The 16772-nt window shown below is 32.5% G+C and overlaps 1 long non-coding RNA gene across 1 annotated transcript; it reads left to right on the top strand.

Annotated features, from left to right (window-relative positions):
- Positions 1–2146: 2146 nt before the first annotated feature.
- On the top strand, positions 2147–2673 carry LOC136067930 (uncharacterized). The gene is made up of 3 exons (XR_010629340.1): positions 2147–2277; positions 2350–2548; positions 2652–2673. It is a non-coding gene; the product is annotated as an uncharacterized LOC136067930 (long non-coding RNA).
- The last annotated feature ends 14099 nt before the right edge of the window (positions 2674–16772 follow it).

The following is a 16772-nucleotide window of genomic DNA, read 5'->3' as shown; positions in this document are numbered from 1 at the left end:
ACCCAGAACCCAACCGTCAAAAATACCCAGAAAACACCGATGATCAACCCAAAAAAACCCAGCAGAACAAAAACCCAGAAAAACCCAAGCCACCACTGCCCACTGCTCACAAAAATCTCACCGGAACAAAAACTCATATTAAATAAAAAAAAAAATTAAAAATTAAAAAAAAAAAAGTAAAAACTCATATTAAATAAAAAAAAAATTAAAAATTAAAAAAAAAAAAGAAATAAAAAACCCATCGGAAACCCAAAAGAACCAGCCAACCATGCGGTGACCCACGCCGATCTCCACCAAACCCATCACCGTGACCCACACCGATCTCACCATGACCTCGCCGGACCCAAACACTAGCGATCTCTGACGACCAACAACCCACTTCAGCCACTTCAGCCACAACCCAACCACAACAAAGCCACACACGCACATAAACAAAAACCATCAACAGAGCCACACACACACAAACTAGGGCTGTCCACAGAAAACCGATACCCGACCCACCCGAAAAAACCGTCCGATCCGGCCCGAGTACCGGCCGACCCGACGCCGGCGACGGGTCTCCGCCTCCAGAACCCGTAACTGGCAGGTCGGTTGGCGGGTTTTCCCCCCCAAAATCCGAAAAACCCGAACCGACCGGCGAAAACTCATAATCCGGTGAAAACCCAGATTCCAGCAAGCAAAACCCAGATTCGCGCAAGCAAAACCCAGATTCCGGCGAGCAAAACCCAGATTCCGGCGTTATTTGATAATTCCGACGAGTTTTGAGATGTTTTTTGGCTAGATCTTGACTAGATCCGGCGAGATTTCGCTAGATCTAGTCGAGTTCTTGGCTAGATCCAGCGAGATTTCGCCAGATCTAGTCGAGATCTCGATTGTTTCCGGCGAAAACTCAAAGGATTTGGCCGATTTTCATCATTTTCTAGCCGGATTTTCTTTATTTTCCAGATCTCGACTCCGACCGAACCCGACCGCCGCTTGTTGATGTTCCAACCCGTCCGAACTGACTTCTCCGACGGTCGGCGGCGGGTTGAAAGATTGTCCACCCGATCTGATCGGGTCGGTTCCGGGTTGGGCACAAACCCAACCCGGACCGACCCGTGGACAGGCCTACACACACAAACCATCAAACCAATTAGAGCCAACAACGGCCACCACACCCACCACCCAAGCCACTGATCAGCAAACCCAAGCCACCGATCAACAAACCCACGCCGTCGAAAATACCCAAAAATCATCACCAGAGCCACCATCGAAGCTATCGATGATCAACCCAAACAATCCACCCACCGATCAATAGATCCACCATTTCAAACCCATCGATCAATCGATCCAAACCCACCATCAACCGATCCCAGCCCAACGATCCAAACCCAGCTCGTCAATCCACGCTGATCCAACCTCCAACCTCAAAAATCCAAAACCCAGCACCGATGCAATGAGAGAGAGGCCGTGCGATGAGAGATGAGAGAGAGGCCGTGTGAGATCGATGAGAAATTTCAGCGATGAAGCTTTAGAGATGAGAGAGCAGGTGGAGAAACAGAGAAGGAAAAGAGAGAACAGAACAGAAAAAATGAGAGGGATGAGAGAGAAATTTCGGGGGAAAAAGGAGTAAATTTTTGGGATAATTACAATTTACCCACCTGTGATTTGACCCGATTTCTATGTGCCTACCTGTGGTTCAAAGTTTGACACTTTGCCTACCTGTGCTTGTCACCGTTACCCAGCCGTAACCCACCTCTCCACTCTCCGTTACTCTAACACCAAATAAGTAAAAAAAACATTCCAAAACGGATCAAACTAGTTATCACTCCTAGAACTCACTCTCACTCCCAAAACTCTCAAAACTTACTCACTCCTACAACAAGCATCGTTTGAAACTCTTAATTTCATATCCAAGCCGAGGAAGCAAGTTACTAACAGTTGCTCCTTGCAACAATTTCAATTTGACTGGGTGGTTTTTGCTAATTACTCCGTGCAACAATTTCCAGATTCAACTAACTACAATTCTTTAGAAAGTCTTCAAATCACAAATATAAAGCTCATCGTGAACCGTCCGATCACCGCAACAACACGACGCCGTTTCCATTCACAGGTCAAATACAATAATTTCCCGTTTCTAGGGTTTCATTTCCAGATTCTAGATTTTTTAATTACTCCGTGCAACAATTTCCAGATTCAACTAACTACAATTCTTTAGAAAGTCTTCAAATCACAAATATAAAGCTCATCGTGAACCGTCCGATCACCGCAACAACACGACGCCGTTTCCATTCACAGGTCAAATACAATAATTTCCCGTTTCTAGGGTTTCATTTCCAGATTCTAGATTTTTGAATTCATATCTCTTAGGTTTCGTTATTCGAATCTCACGGATCTGGAGGGGCAACGGTTTCGATTATGAGCGATTGAAATGTCTGAGAATCATAGCTCGGAGCAGGTTCTGGAAGTTTCTGGAGCTCAGAACAACAACTCTCTTGACCCGAATCCGGATCGTGCAATCCGGGCACCAGAAGAAGCTAACGGGTACGACCATGACCGAGTCAATCAGGTAATGAATTTATGATTGGTTGAAAGTGTAGCAATTTTGATTTGATGTGAGAAATGGTTTATAATTTGTGCATATTAGTGAAGAGGTTGAGAAATGATTGCAGGAACCGGCGTTATTGCAGGTGGGAACTCAAGATCTTGAATTTGTTCAGATGAGGAGGAGTCACTATTATCATTGTCTTTGTAAATTAATTTGTAGCGCTCTACTTGGGGTTTGACATCCAAATACCTAACAATTAATTTGTTGGAATCGGAGTGCGATCGAGTGAAACTGGAATTGATGAAGGCAGGACTTGTAATTAGAGAGTTGTATGATTTCGAAACGCACCTGAATTGAATTAGGGATTTCACGGGTAGTCTATGGAGGATCTCTAGCAACACTTCGAATGGCAGATACTCCAACATTCCTTATGCCTCTTTTTCTTTTTTTCTTTTTTTCTTTTTTCGGCTTTACCAATTTCGTATGAGGGAAAATTTTTTGGGAGTGAGAGTGAGTTTTGAGAGTGTTTGATCTGAGTGGGAGTGAGTTTTTTGCTTATTTTTGTGTTAGAGTAACGGAGAGTGGAGAGGTGGGTTACGGCTGGGTAACGGTGACAAGCACAGGTGGGCAAAGTGTCAAACTTTGAACCACAGGTAGGCACATAGAAATCGGGTCAAACCACAGGTGGGTAAATTGTAATTATTCCTAAATTTTTTTTTTTTTTGGCAATACTGTGAATAGTGCAATTCTATATTTAAAATTATACTGTAGCAGTATTGCAAAAAAATTTGCAATACTACTGTTTACAATTCCCTGATGCAAGAGTTTTAGGCTTAAAATGCCAAATTTCTCTTAAATTTGACTTTAGCATTCCCCAATGCTAATGCTCTAAAAGGAAGGGAAAAAGTGGCTAGTGGCTACATCAGGTTGGCTGTTTTGCAAAAATATTATACATACTGCTAGAGTCATTGTCCAATTTTTTTAGAACACATTTAAGGTGTGTTGCAAAAATATTATACATACCTCTAAAGTCATTGTCCAATTTATAAACTGGATCACGGAATGTGTCATTTGTCTTATCTGAAGTTTTGGTGAATGGAGGAAAATAAAGAATGTGACGTAGAAAATAAATCAGAATGATATAACTTAACACACCGATAAATTCAATGTATCCATCTTCATCGATGAACTCCCCAAGAAAATACATGAGTTAACAAAATGAAGTTCGTGCAATCCAGGAGATTACCTTTCTGCAGTTCACATGAAGGAATAAAAATCAATTTTTCTTGAAAATACATACAGTTCCAGAATAGTTATAACTTGTAAGGATTTTAACTTGGAAAATTTAATGTAAGTAAGGTTATTGTCGATTGCATTTGATTCTGCAAAGCAACACAAGCAGAAGGTTCAGGGCATTCAAGTTCCACCGTTAGTCTGTTACCCACTGAAAATCTTGGCACTGGGAGGATCGAGGGGGCCTTGCCCATTAAGGAAATATATATATTTTTGGAATTATCTTAATTAATTTGAAAATTTTTAAAGAACCTTATTATTTTGGCCCCATATCCAATAATATGCATATATATATATATATATATTTAAAAAAATATAAAAATATAATTATACCCATGCATATGCACAAGGCTACACACTAGTCTATATATATATATATATATATATATTAATAGACAATACTTAAAAAAATTAAAAATTAAATGGGGCATGTGGCGCAAAATTGAGAATCCAATTAAAATCTAATTGGATTTTCTCTGAGCTTAGACCAAAGTTTAGAGAAAATCCAATTAGATTTTAATTGGATTCTCAATTTTGTGTCACATCTCCCATTTAATTTTTAATTTTTTGCAAAGTGGATAGTGTAAAAATTGAAGAGTCCAAATCCAATTAGATTTTGAATTGAATTTCAATTGGAGTCTAATTTTCAGCCACATATCCATCTAATTTTTTTAGTTTTTGTGGTAAGTGAATTATTGGGTGTAAAAACCGAAGAGTCTAGATCCAATTAAATTCTAAAGCATATGTGTGTGTGTGTATGTAAAGTTGTGATTTATAACTATGTTTTTGTTGGCTTTAATTCCGTGTCAAATTTGGTTGTGTTTTGTTCAATCATTTTCCTATATGTTTGGGGGATTTAATATAAGGGTTGAATGTGAGAGTTTGGTGAAGAATTGTAAAAACAGTGAAGTTTGCAACTTGCTTGTGACTGGCTTATGAGTGGACAACAAGCGAAAGGCCAAGTGAGAAGCACATGCTGGAAGTTGAACAGACTTATGTCAGACTAGTTTTTGCGAGTCACTTTGTGACTTGCTCAACTCTTAAAAATATATCATAGATTGATTAGAAAATAATTAGTTTTCCATATATCAAGAGCTATAATTTACAATAGGTTCCAAAAACATAAGAAGTTTCATGGGCTTAAAACGATTCAATAACTCAAATAAAAATTCATATTCTTAACAATCTTTTTTTAGTATAGTCATGCTATTTCCCCATGAGTGTGCATTAGATTTAGATGAAACTAGTTCTATGCTAATGTATATCCTCTATTAGTTGGGTCCAAAAACATGATAGACTCATAATGCCCTAGATGAAACTAGTTTCAATATTAATGAATAACCCTCATTCGTTGGGTATTAGGGTCAAGACATAGTCAGATTGTCCAAATTCATATATATATATATATATATAAATCATTGTTCAAACACGTATATTTCATTCAAATGCATATGTAAGGTTGAAATTTATCAACCATTTTATTAGCTATATTCCGTGCCAATTTGCTTGTAATTTAACACTTAGTAACCCTGTATTTAGATGGGATTATTGTAAGGGTAGTGTGTGAGAAGAGGTGAACAAAAGCTCAAGTATGTGCAAGAAAGCAGGGTTTCATGGCTAAGACTCGCGGCTGACTCGCGACTGGCAAGTTGCCAACTGCAGGCACGTGAGATGCACACATGGGGAGCTGAAGGGTCGCGCCAGCTATCGCACTTCAAGACAAAAGTCCTAGGCTAGCCAGGCCGTTACGTCATGACTTAAACTCGCGACTTGGACAAGCCGCGAGGTCAAGCCGCCAATCAGCCTTGTTTGGCAAAAACTGTCTCTTCGTATTCCAAACACACACCACTATATATAGACCCTTATACCCACTAAATGAAGAGAGCTTCTAGAGAGAATTTTGTGAGAGAAACCCTAGAGAAAAACAAGATTGCCTCATTCCCAATTTTTACCTTAGAGACTCTACAAATTCCTCTACTCTCTTCCTCTCCATTGTCACATCCTTGAGAGGTCATTGGCCAAATCCTTATCTCACCACACCTACGTCTGTGAGAAGGTTCATTTGGTGCTAAGAGAAGCAGTTTGAAAGGAACCAATATACATTGGTTGATGCTATGGTCTAATAGCGGAATCTGGGAAGCTAAAGAAGAAATAGGTTCGGTGTAACCTCGTTTGAGCAAGAAGCTTGGAGGGCTTAGGTACTTGGGTAGATTAGGCTTGGAGGGTCTTTTGCTGTTCATGTATCCCAACTACATTCTTTAGTGGATTATTTGACCTCTTGGAGGGTGGCAGAGAGGTTTTACGCTGAGGACTTCGGTTTCCTCTTCGATAACACATCGTGTATTGTCCGTGTGTTTGCATCTTCCTTCCTTTTATCTTTGCCTTATATTTACTGCTGTGGATGTGTTTATATTTGGCATAGATTAGTTATCAATTATGTGATTGGCTTATGTTTATGTTCCGCACATTAATTGTTTGATTATAAGCTTGAATTTATATTTTATAATTTAGGGTCTAAACGTTCAAGGGTATTTTATACACATTTTGAACTTTCAGCATATATAAAATATATATATATATATAGTAATCAAATATATTTATGATAATTCTTTATTTTTTTTTACTTTAAATCAATGTAGCCAAAACAATTGAAATAAAATTGTAATAATTGTGAAACAATATTTGGTAACTAAAATACAGTAGTATAAGCAAAACAAAACTAATTAGGAGAAAGGTTACTTACATTACATGCTTATAAGAATTGAAAACTTCCCTCTAAACCTTTATATCCAATTGTACAATGTTTCCACCCCACCCTAAAGTGGTAAAGCTTGACAAATTCAATTTCTACTTCTTGAACAAATACAAAATCAAGTCGTTATTTTTTTTTAGGCGGAAATGCACTTTTCGTCCCTATGTTTTGCCCTGATTCCCATTTTGGTCTTTACATTTTACTTTTACCAATTTAGTCCCTATTTAGAAAAATCCCATCCATTTTAGTCTTTTCCGTCAGTGCCCTGACTGCGAAATCCTAGGTGGCAGATAGAATGATTAAAATAATAATAATAAACTTTATTTTGGCATTAAAAAATGCTACGTTAGCATCTAGATTAAAAAAAAATTATTAATTTTAAATAAATTAAAAAAATTAAAAAAATAATTAAAAACTAAAAATCACATGAATTGAGATTTAAGTGTGTCTTGAACAAGAACAAAAAGAACACAAACCCAAAAAATTATAAAAAAAACCAACAAATAACCATTTAACACCGAATTCTCCAGAAAAGACTGAATCACATTTCAATAAATGAAGCAATCAAATCAAATAATTAAAAAAAAAATTACAAACCCAATAAAATGTGGACAGATAGCCACATGTCCAACTTTTCACATGGGAAAAGGGTAGTGCCTGACTCCTATCAATGCCATAGTGATACACAACTCATTGAAAAAGAAAAAAACCTGGCTTTTGGGTACTAGAGACTGGTGATAGAAGAAGAAAGGAGCAAAATGGAAAAAAGGAAGGAGGAAGAAGAAGGTAAACGCAGATGAGGAAGAAGAAGAAAAGCTGAAAACGTTTGTGCTTTTCATTTCATTTTATGTTAATCTACCGATTTAGTGTGTTTTGGGATTGCAATTTCAAATGTGGGGTTGAGAAGGAGAGATAAAAAGATAGAGAAAATGGCACAAAGTGGCAAAACAACTCAAGATGAAGTGATTTAAATTTTCTTAGATAAAAAAAGAACAAGAAAAGGAATGAAGATTTTGGGTGTGGCCTGTTATGGGTCTTTAATGATTTTGTTAGGTTTGAGAAAATGGGGGCTTTTGGATTTATGAATTCGTATTTGAGCTAAATTTTTTGGGTTTTGTGTGTGTGTGTGTGTGTGTGTGTGTGTTTCTCAAGAAAATTTATAGATTTATGGTTTTGTTGGAGATTGGTTTATTTACTGTGTTTATGGGTTTGATTTATCGAAGAATTTGGTGTTGTATGGCTGATTAGTTGGTTTTTTTTTTTCCTAAAATTTTTGGGTTTGTGTTCTTAAATCTAGGTTCTTTATTAAATCTGATTCGTCTTTATTAAATGTGATTCAGTCTTAGGTGAATGGTTGTTTGTTTTTTTTTTTTTTTTTTTTTTTTTTTTTTTTTAATTTCTGGGTTTGTGTTCTTGTTCAAGACACACTTAGATCTCAATTCAGGTGATTTTTTGTTTTAATTCTGTTTTTTAATTTTTTTATTTAGTTGAAATTAATAAATTAATTTTTTTAATTTAGATGCTGGCGTAACATTTTTTAATGCCAAAATAAGAAATTTTATTACTATTTTAATAGTTTCATCTGCCACCCAGGATTTTGCCGTTAGAGCACTGACAGAAATGATTAAAATGGATGGCGTTTTGCTAAATAGGGACTACATATAGGAAAAGTAAAATGTATGGACCAAAATGAGAATCATGGCAAAACATTGGGACGAAAAATGCACTTTTGCTTTTTATTTATTTATTTATAATATAAACCATGCAACCTTCTCCCTACCCTTTCTAATATAAGACCACAAATGTGTTTTTACAGTGGCTAGGGTTTTTGACATAAGGTGTGTATATATATATATATATATATATATTTTGCTAACCACAATATCAAAATTACTAGGCTGCCCCTATAAAAAAAATCTCCTTTTTATTTATTTTTTTGAACCGGCTGGGTATCACAAAATGTTTGTGAATTTGGTCGAACACGTTACAAGAATATATCTAGATAAAAAGAAGAAAAAAAAAATCAAACTTTATAATTCAAGTGTTTTACTATATTCCCCTTTAAAAAAATGTTTTACTTTATACCCTATCAAATTAGAAAAAAGTCTGACACACATCATATTAGAATTATTCATGAAGTATAAAATAAAACGTTCAAGATGAGATAAAATTTAGCAGCAAAAAAAAAATGAAATAAAATTATTGTATTGAAAACATTTCATTTTGTAAGGATTTTTTTTTAAACAGACGTGTAAAATTATGAGACCACATAAACACATCAAAAAATAGCGATAATAAAATTATGAGAGAATTTTGATCCATTTTGAACTTAGAAATCAGGAAAATAAGGCACGCACTAAGTTTTCCTGACCTCTATGCCTATAGTCTAGTCACAGCGATAATAAATTAATAGTCTAGTCATAAGGCACACACTACCACTATGCCTATCATAATACATACTCAAGTTGTCAATTAAATTTTCTCCAAAAAAAAAAAAGTTGTCAATTAAAAGAAACAGTTAACATCGTAAGTTTTCTATATCAAGGGAGTCCATAACTCATACAATAAATGGTGGGCCTTGATTTTTCAAAGAGTGGAAAATGTGTAGTATTATTCACCTGATTTTCAGACAATTGACAACGTTGAAGACTACTGTAGGTCCCTTAGGGCCGTTTGACACGCCTGTTTAAACAACGATTTTTAATTTTTTTAAAATATATATAAGTAAAAAAGTATGTGTAAAAATAAATGTAATGTTGTTTAAAAACTAAAAACATGTCCATTTGGATAAAACGTATTTTGCTGAAATTGAAAACTTAAAATTAAAAACACTGTAGCAAAATAATTTTTAAATATATAAATAGTATCGTGAAACTCATTTTTAATGAAAAAATTACTAAAAATTGAGATTTATAGTTCTAATAAACAATACACGAACCTATTAATAGGCTAGAAAGTTAAATAATGCAGCTACTATTTATGTACTGTTTATAAACAGTATATAAACAGTAACTGCAACAATGCACTTTTACTCCCTGTAACATGAAAAAAAAAAAAAAAAAAAAAAAAACGTGCAAACGGACAAGCGCAACGCATATCTAAACCCAGCATTAAATATATGTACCAAACAGCTTTTAATTACGTGTGATAGAATTTTTGCAGCCACCCTTGTCTCCTCCTTGAATGGTTGAATGAAAAAAAAAAAAAAAAAAAAAAAAAAAAAAAAAAAAAACGGACAAGCGCAACGCATATCTAAACCCAGCATTAAATATATGTACCAAACAGCTTTTAATTACGTGTGATAGAATTTTTGCAGCCACCCTTGTCTCCTCCTTGAATGGTTGAATGTATAGCAAGACCAAAACCTGTACGTAAAGACTAGAGATCAGTCTAAGCGTCGGCAGTATAATTGTATAAATGTAATGACGAAATATGTTTTACTTTTTTTACCAAAACCTGTACGTAAAGACTAGAGATCAGTCTAAGCGTCGGCAGTATAATTGTATAAATGTAATGACGAAATATGTTTTATTTTTTTTTTTTTTTTTTTATGTAAGTATTTACTATGATCGATGAATATTACTCTTTCAACCATCCAGTTGACCACTATTTCCCTGGCTGCTCGATGAATTTTTTTATTTCTATAGAATTAAGAAATTTAAACTACAAAATTTAATATATAAAAAACTTGAATATATTGAATTAAAAAAATACATGAACTTTTACAAATTTGTTTTATACAATTTTTCATATTTTGAAATCGTTACATTATATTTCATTATTCATTTTATTTTATTAAGTTTGTATGTATAACATTTTTTTTATATGTAATTTTTATTATCTATTTGTCATTGTTTTTATAAAAGTACTTTAAACTAAATTACAAAACTCAAGATACTAGCTTTATATTAATTATTAACTCATATAGCCATACTGATTTATACATAAATAATATATTAAATGCTTATTTAACCAATCAAATTCATATTCACAAGTCACCCAATAATGAATTTTTATGTTTTAATAGAAATAGCTCAGGAGGGAAAAAGTTCCAACGGTGGGAACAAGAATAGCACATAGACGCATATATATATATATATATAGGGTCATGCTAACGAGTGTCCTTAAGGCACTCCTTAATAATTTATTTTAGGAAAGTTGATATCACTTTTATGGAAAATGAAAAAAATTGTCAAAATATTAATTACTTTTTTTTTATATAAAAACTTTCTTTAAATAAATTATTAATGAGTGCCTTAAGGACACTCGTTAGCATTTCTATATATATATATATATGGTTGCTGTCTTATGTACACTGATGCGGATGCACTGACCATTCGATAACGTTTGAAATAATGTGGATTGATGAGTTTTAGATAGAGCGTTTAATATTCACCGTCAGGTGCAGAGAGTCATAATGTTGAATGGGTCAAGAATCAGCAAGATGTACTAGCAATTTCCCAAATATTCTTATTGTCTATTCTGGAAGAATTAAGCACAAGGAATATTTGTCCTTTGGAACGAAAATCTTTTTACATTCGTGATAGAAATATCTTCTACGCAGCCCACGTAATGGAATGGGAATACCCCCAGGCAGATAGTTAATGCACATGTTAGCAGTTTTGACTAAAAAAGAAAAGAAAAGACCAATAATAAGGATTTTTATTAAGTTATAATGATGTTTGATTTGGAAGAAGTTTAACTCAAAATTGGTTTAGAGTTATCTTCCTCTGACCTACTATGTGATGATTGATAAAGATATTACCTATATTTAATTTTGATTGCACAATGTAATTTATGTAAATAATCCTTATAACTAATCTTATAAATCATTATATAGTAGATCGGATAAAATAGCTCAAAAAATTTGGAGCTATACTTTGTCTTTTTTATTCTGTGTCAAGTGTCATTTTGATCAGCATCATTTTTCTTATTTTGAAAAAAAAAAAAAGTGATAGGACTTATTAGTATGAGGTGTACAATAAGAGAATATATAGAATAGAAAAAGGAGAAAAAAGAACGAAGTATGGTCTATCCATAGATTCATATTTTGCTGCGAATGGAGACAAAGTTTGACAATCTTGTTTTCTCCTGAAGAATAAGCGTAACACCCTTCCCAGCACGCGGCCTCATGCACGAGTTTATGTCATAGAAAGCTTCATCCCTCATGCAGACATGCATATATGGAGAAACTTCATAGCACCAACTCCATTGCAATCCAAGAGCTACGTCATGTCATCATTCCAGGATTATATTTAGCACCTCCAAATCACATATCTATATATATATATAATAAGTAAAACTGAGAGAAAGTTTAATTAGATTTCAAATTGGAATTCAATTAGAGTTTAATTTTGTGCCACATGTCCCATCTAATCTAAGTTTTTAAATTTTTATGCCAACTGAGTTAATTCAATGTAAAAATTAGATTTCAATTAGAATTTAATTTTGCAACATATATCCCACCTAATCTAAGTTTTTTTAATTTTTATACCAAACTAGCATATAACTCCATGCAAACGCATGGATGCATTTAAAATTAAACAAAATTTTTATTATAAAAATATAAATAATTAGTCTTTTTTTTTTTAATCATGTAACACATGCATTAATTCATGCATACATATAGATACATTTAAAATGAAACACAATTTTTAACAAAAAATATAAATAATTAGTTAATTTTTTAAAAAAAGTAAACGTAATTAGTCACATATTAAAATTCTTATCTAAATTTAATACTACTTATAATCATTTTTTTTCTAATTTTTAATAAGATAAAAAATATAGTGATTTTTGTTATGTGGTGATTTTTATTTTATTTATTTATTGAGAAACATTTGGTGATTTTTATTGAGTATATGTTATTTTTTTTCAATTATAGTTTATTAATATTAGATTCTTAATATTTTGCACTCACTTGACACAAAGATTAAAAAACTTAAGTAGACATATGACACAAGTTTAAGTGGATAATTATAGTGTAGTTCCCACATAAATTTAGACACATGATGTAAAATTGGATTGTAATTTCAAATTCTAATTCAATTTTCTCTAAGTTTTATATGTATATATAGACGACTTATAAATTTAAATTTTTTTTTTAGTTATATGATTATGTTTTTTATGGTTTATTATATTGGACTCATCGTTTTCTACACTAAATTAACTAATTGGCACAAAAATTTAAAAATTTAAATTAGATGGGACACGTGGCACAAAATTAAACTCTAATTGTAATTCAATTTTTACACTAAATTAACTCACTTGGCACAAAAATTCTAAAATTTAGACTAAATGAGACACATGGCGCAAAATTAGATTGTAATTAAATTCCAATTTGAAACTTGATTGGATTTTATCTCTGTTTAACCTATTATTATACATATAGATATAGATATAGATGAGTTAATTTAGTGTAAAAAAAAGAGGAGTCCAATATAGGTAAACTATAAGAAAAACATAAGTTTTGAATAATTTTATATTTATGAGCCTTTTTTTTTTTTTTTTTTTTTTTGACCAATAGCATCATTACAATTAACCAGTCCCGTGCGGTAGCACAGGGTTACATACTAGTTAGATTTAAAATTGGAATTCAATTAGAGTCTAATTTTGTGCCATGTGTCCCATCAGTTTAAAAATTGGATTTCAATTAGAGTTTAATTTTATAGCATGTGTTCCATCTAATCGATTTTTTTTTTTTTTTTGGTGCCAATTGAGTTAATTTAGAGTAGAACGAGAAGTCCAATATAAATAAATCATAAAAAACATAATAATATATTTAACCCTATATATAAAATTAGAAGAAGAGAGAGTTTGAATGATTTTATATTTATGAGCCTTTTTTTTATTGCTAAAAACAATTCTTTTGGCACAAAAATTATATATATATATATATATTAATAGGTAAAACTTAGAGAAAATCCAATTAGATTCTACAATTGAAGTCCAATTTTGCGCCATATGTCCTAAATTATTTATTTTTAAAGAAAATTTTATTTCTTAATTTTGGAATCAATTGTGGGATCATATCATAAATATCTATTCAAGTGAGTTATTTTGTAAAAAAAAACTAAAAAGTCTAGAATTAATGCACATAAAAATATTTAAAAAATGGACAATTTACATATTCTACCTAATAACATTCTTACAAGACTTTTTAAAGAGTTAAAAAAAAATGACTATCAATAATATTTAAATTATATATGTAAGATTATTATGCTATGCATTTTAATGTGTATCTTTTAAATATATCTATGCATATGTATGGAGTTATAAGCTAGTTTTATATAAAGAATCAAATGTCAAGGTTCAAATATAAATTTTAATAAAAAGAGGTGAAAGTTGAAATATAAACTCCAATTTTTTATTTTGGTTTTGAGAGAGAGAGAGAGAGAGAGAGAGAGAGAGAGAGAGTTTCGTAGGGTTTTATTTTTTTATTTTTTTTATTAAAGTAGAAGTCACATGGAAAATTATGTGGCTAATATTGACAATTTTCTGCTTAGAAATTTAAGTTACAAAAATTGAAACGTCAAGACCTTATCAAAATTGATCATTAATCATAATTCGACACACTTGGAGACAATTCATTTTTCATTTATAAAGTGGTTGATTTTAATCAACTATAAAAATTATTTATTTATTTTTTCTCTTTTTACAGTTGACTTGAAATCAGATTTCATTTTACCTTGGTTGAGTTTGTTCGTAGTGTTGTCATTTTTTATCATAAGATTTGAGTAAATAAATTACATTTGAATTATATCATGTCATTTTGCAACAAGGTAATTAATATTGTAAAATTGAGATTGTTGTTGTCAATGGTGTTTGGGTATGGCTAGGGGCGACAATTTTTATCCATATCCATGAACCCGCCCATTACCCACCTTATTTGGATAAGTTTTAACCCAACCCATTTGAGTATTTGGGTTAAATGGATAAAGACCCATTTGGATATTTAATTAGATGGGTTTAAATGGATAAACCCACTAACATCTACTAAACCCATCTAAAATTTAAAATTAAATAAACCCACTAATACCCACTCATCCCTTCTAAAATCTAGAACTTAAATAAAATAACCTCAGTCTCACTCTTAGTCTCGCTCTATCTCAATTTTCTCAGTAACCAAACACAAGCCCAAACACTTTCCCTCATTTTCTCAGTAACCAAACAAAAATTCCATTTCACAATCAAAACCACAACCACAAACTCTCTCGAAGAACGCTTAGAAGAAGCTGCTGAAGCAGCAGAGGTACAAATCGAAGAAGGCAGAGAAGAAAGCGCACAGAGGTAGTGTATTAGCTTCGTCTCTGGCGAAGCTAGTTTTAATCGGACCCTTTAACGGGTCAAGCAATCAGGCCAGTTGGAGACTTGAACCCGAAAGTCACGGACTCTTTGCACACAACTACGCCGTTTTCTCGATTCCCCAAACACAGACAGGTCAAGCCCATGTTCGCCATACTTCTCCCTTTTGATTAGCAACTCCCTGACTTGATTCTCGTACCCGACCCGATCCACGATCGACGAGAAGGCGATTTGGCTCTCAATCCCGGCGTTGCGTCGGAGAAGCATAACGTTCTCCGGGACTTTCATTTTCCCTGTCCGTCTCTCTCTCTCTCTAACACTTTGTTTGGTTGCTGAGAAATGAAAGGAAAATAAAATGATCCTTTTAATCTGATGGGTCTTTGGTTGCAGAGAAAATGAAAGGAAAGAGAAGGAAAAAGATTTTTGAACCTTTTTTTTTTTTTTTGAAGTTGACAACTTCAAAAAAGTCTTTTTTATTTTTTTATTTTTTAAGGAAAAAAAAAAACAGAGAAGAAAAAAGTTTTTTTTTTTTTTTTTTTTTGTTTTATCTCTCTTTGTGGTTTTGTTTGGTTTCTGAGAAATGAATTTTGTGAAGGAAAAATGAAAGGAAAGGACAAGAAAAGTGATTTTTGAACTTTTTAATTTTTGTTTTTAAAGTTCTTAACAAGTTATTTATTTATTTGAGTCATATTGGGTTAAATGGGTGAGTTACTAATTAAACTAGTATGTAACCCTGTGCTACCGACGGGACTGTTAATTGTAATGATGTTATTGGTCAATTTTTTTTTTTTTTTTGTTTTGTTTTTTTTTTTTTTTTGGTTTATACCGGATGATAGAATTAAATCAAACAATGAAAATATATATTGCATTTTATTATTTAAGTAATCTATTGGTCTTTTTTTTTTTTTTTGGTTTATCATACATAGGATAGCATTAGATAAAACAATGAATAAAAAAAGAATATTGCATTTTATTATTTAAGTGATGCTACAGTGAAGAAAAAAAGAATATTGCATTTTATTATTTAAAATATATAAGGGACATAAAAAATAAAAACTATCATTGAGCTTGGAATCTTCTTGGAGGCGCAATGAACGCTAATGTATGAGAGTGTGAAGTAAGGAAGAGTGGGATTAGAATATTGTGTTTGAACCCGGCCTTGCTCTGAGAAATCTGTAAGGAGGAGGAGAGGGTAGTGTGTGGATCTAGTTGGTAGAGGTTGAGAGAGGAGGAGACATGGGATGACGATATGGAATTAGGAGGAGATGATGTTTTACTTTTATAGTCTTTCTCGTTGGATTCTTTGGTTCTGGTTGTGGGATTAGAAGAGCTCTAGACTCTATTGAGATCACCCATAAAAGTGTGCAAGTGAGATGTTCTTGCTTAGGCCAATGAGTATTATCATTGTGGTTTTCTTGGCTTCTGTGTTAAATATAATGCATTATTTATTTGGGCACAAAAATTAGAAAATTTAGATAAGATACATGACACAAATTGGAGTCAAATTTATAATCTAATTAGATTTTTTTTTGAGTTTTGGTTAGGACAAGTGGCGCAAAATTGAGAATCCAATTGAAATCTAATTGGATTTTCTCTCTGCTTCACCTATTATTATATATTAGTCGCTAACCCGTGCGATGCACGGGAATTATGGAAATAAAACTTTAATCGGTTTTTGTTCTATTAAATTTAATCTTTCTTTTATTCTTTTAAAATAGGAGTTTAAGTCTAATGTAAAAAGCAATCATTGTGTAACGAACGCAATAGATTAACATTTTATTGAAACTATAAAAAAAGGGTATAAATCATTTTGAATAGTAAATTATAGTTTTATGACATCTTAAACTTTTTTTTTCCCTTAATAAAATTTAAACTTTTTTTTTCTTAATGGCATAA

The sequence above is a fragment of the Quercus suber genome, unplaced genomic scaffold (assembly GCF_002906115.3).
Source record: "Quercus suber isolate HL8 unplaced genomic scaffold, Cork oak 2.0 scaffold_92, whole genome shotgun sequence".
Lineage (NCBI taxonomy): Eukaryota > Viridiplantae > Streptophyta > Magnoliopsida > Fagales > Fagaceae > Quercus > Quercus suber.
The sequence above is the reverse complement of the archived record's forward strand: the minus strand, read 5'-3'. Positions and strand labels throughout refer to the sequence as shown.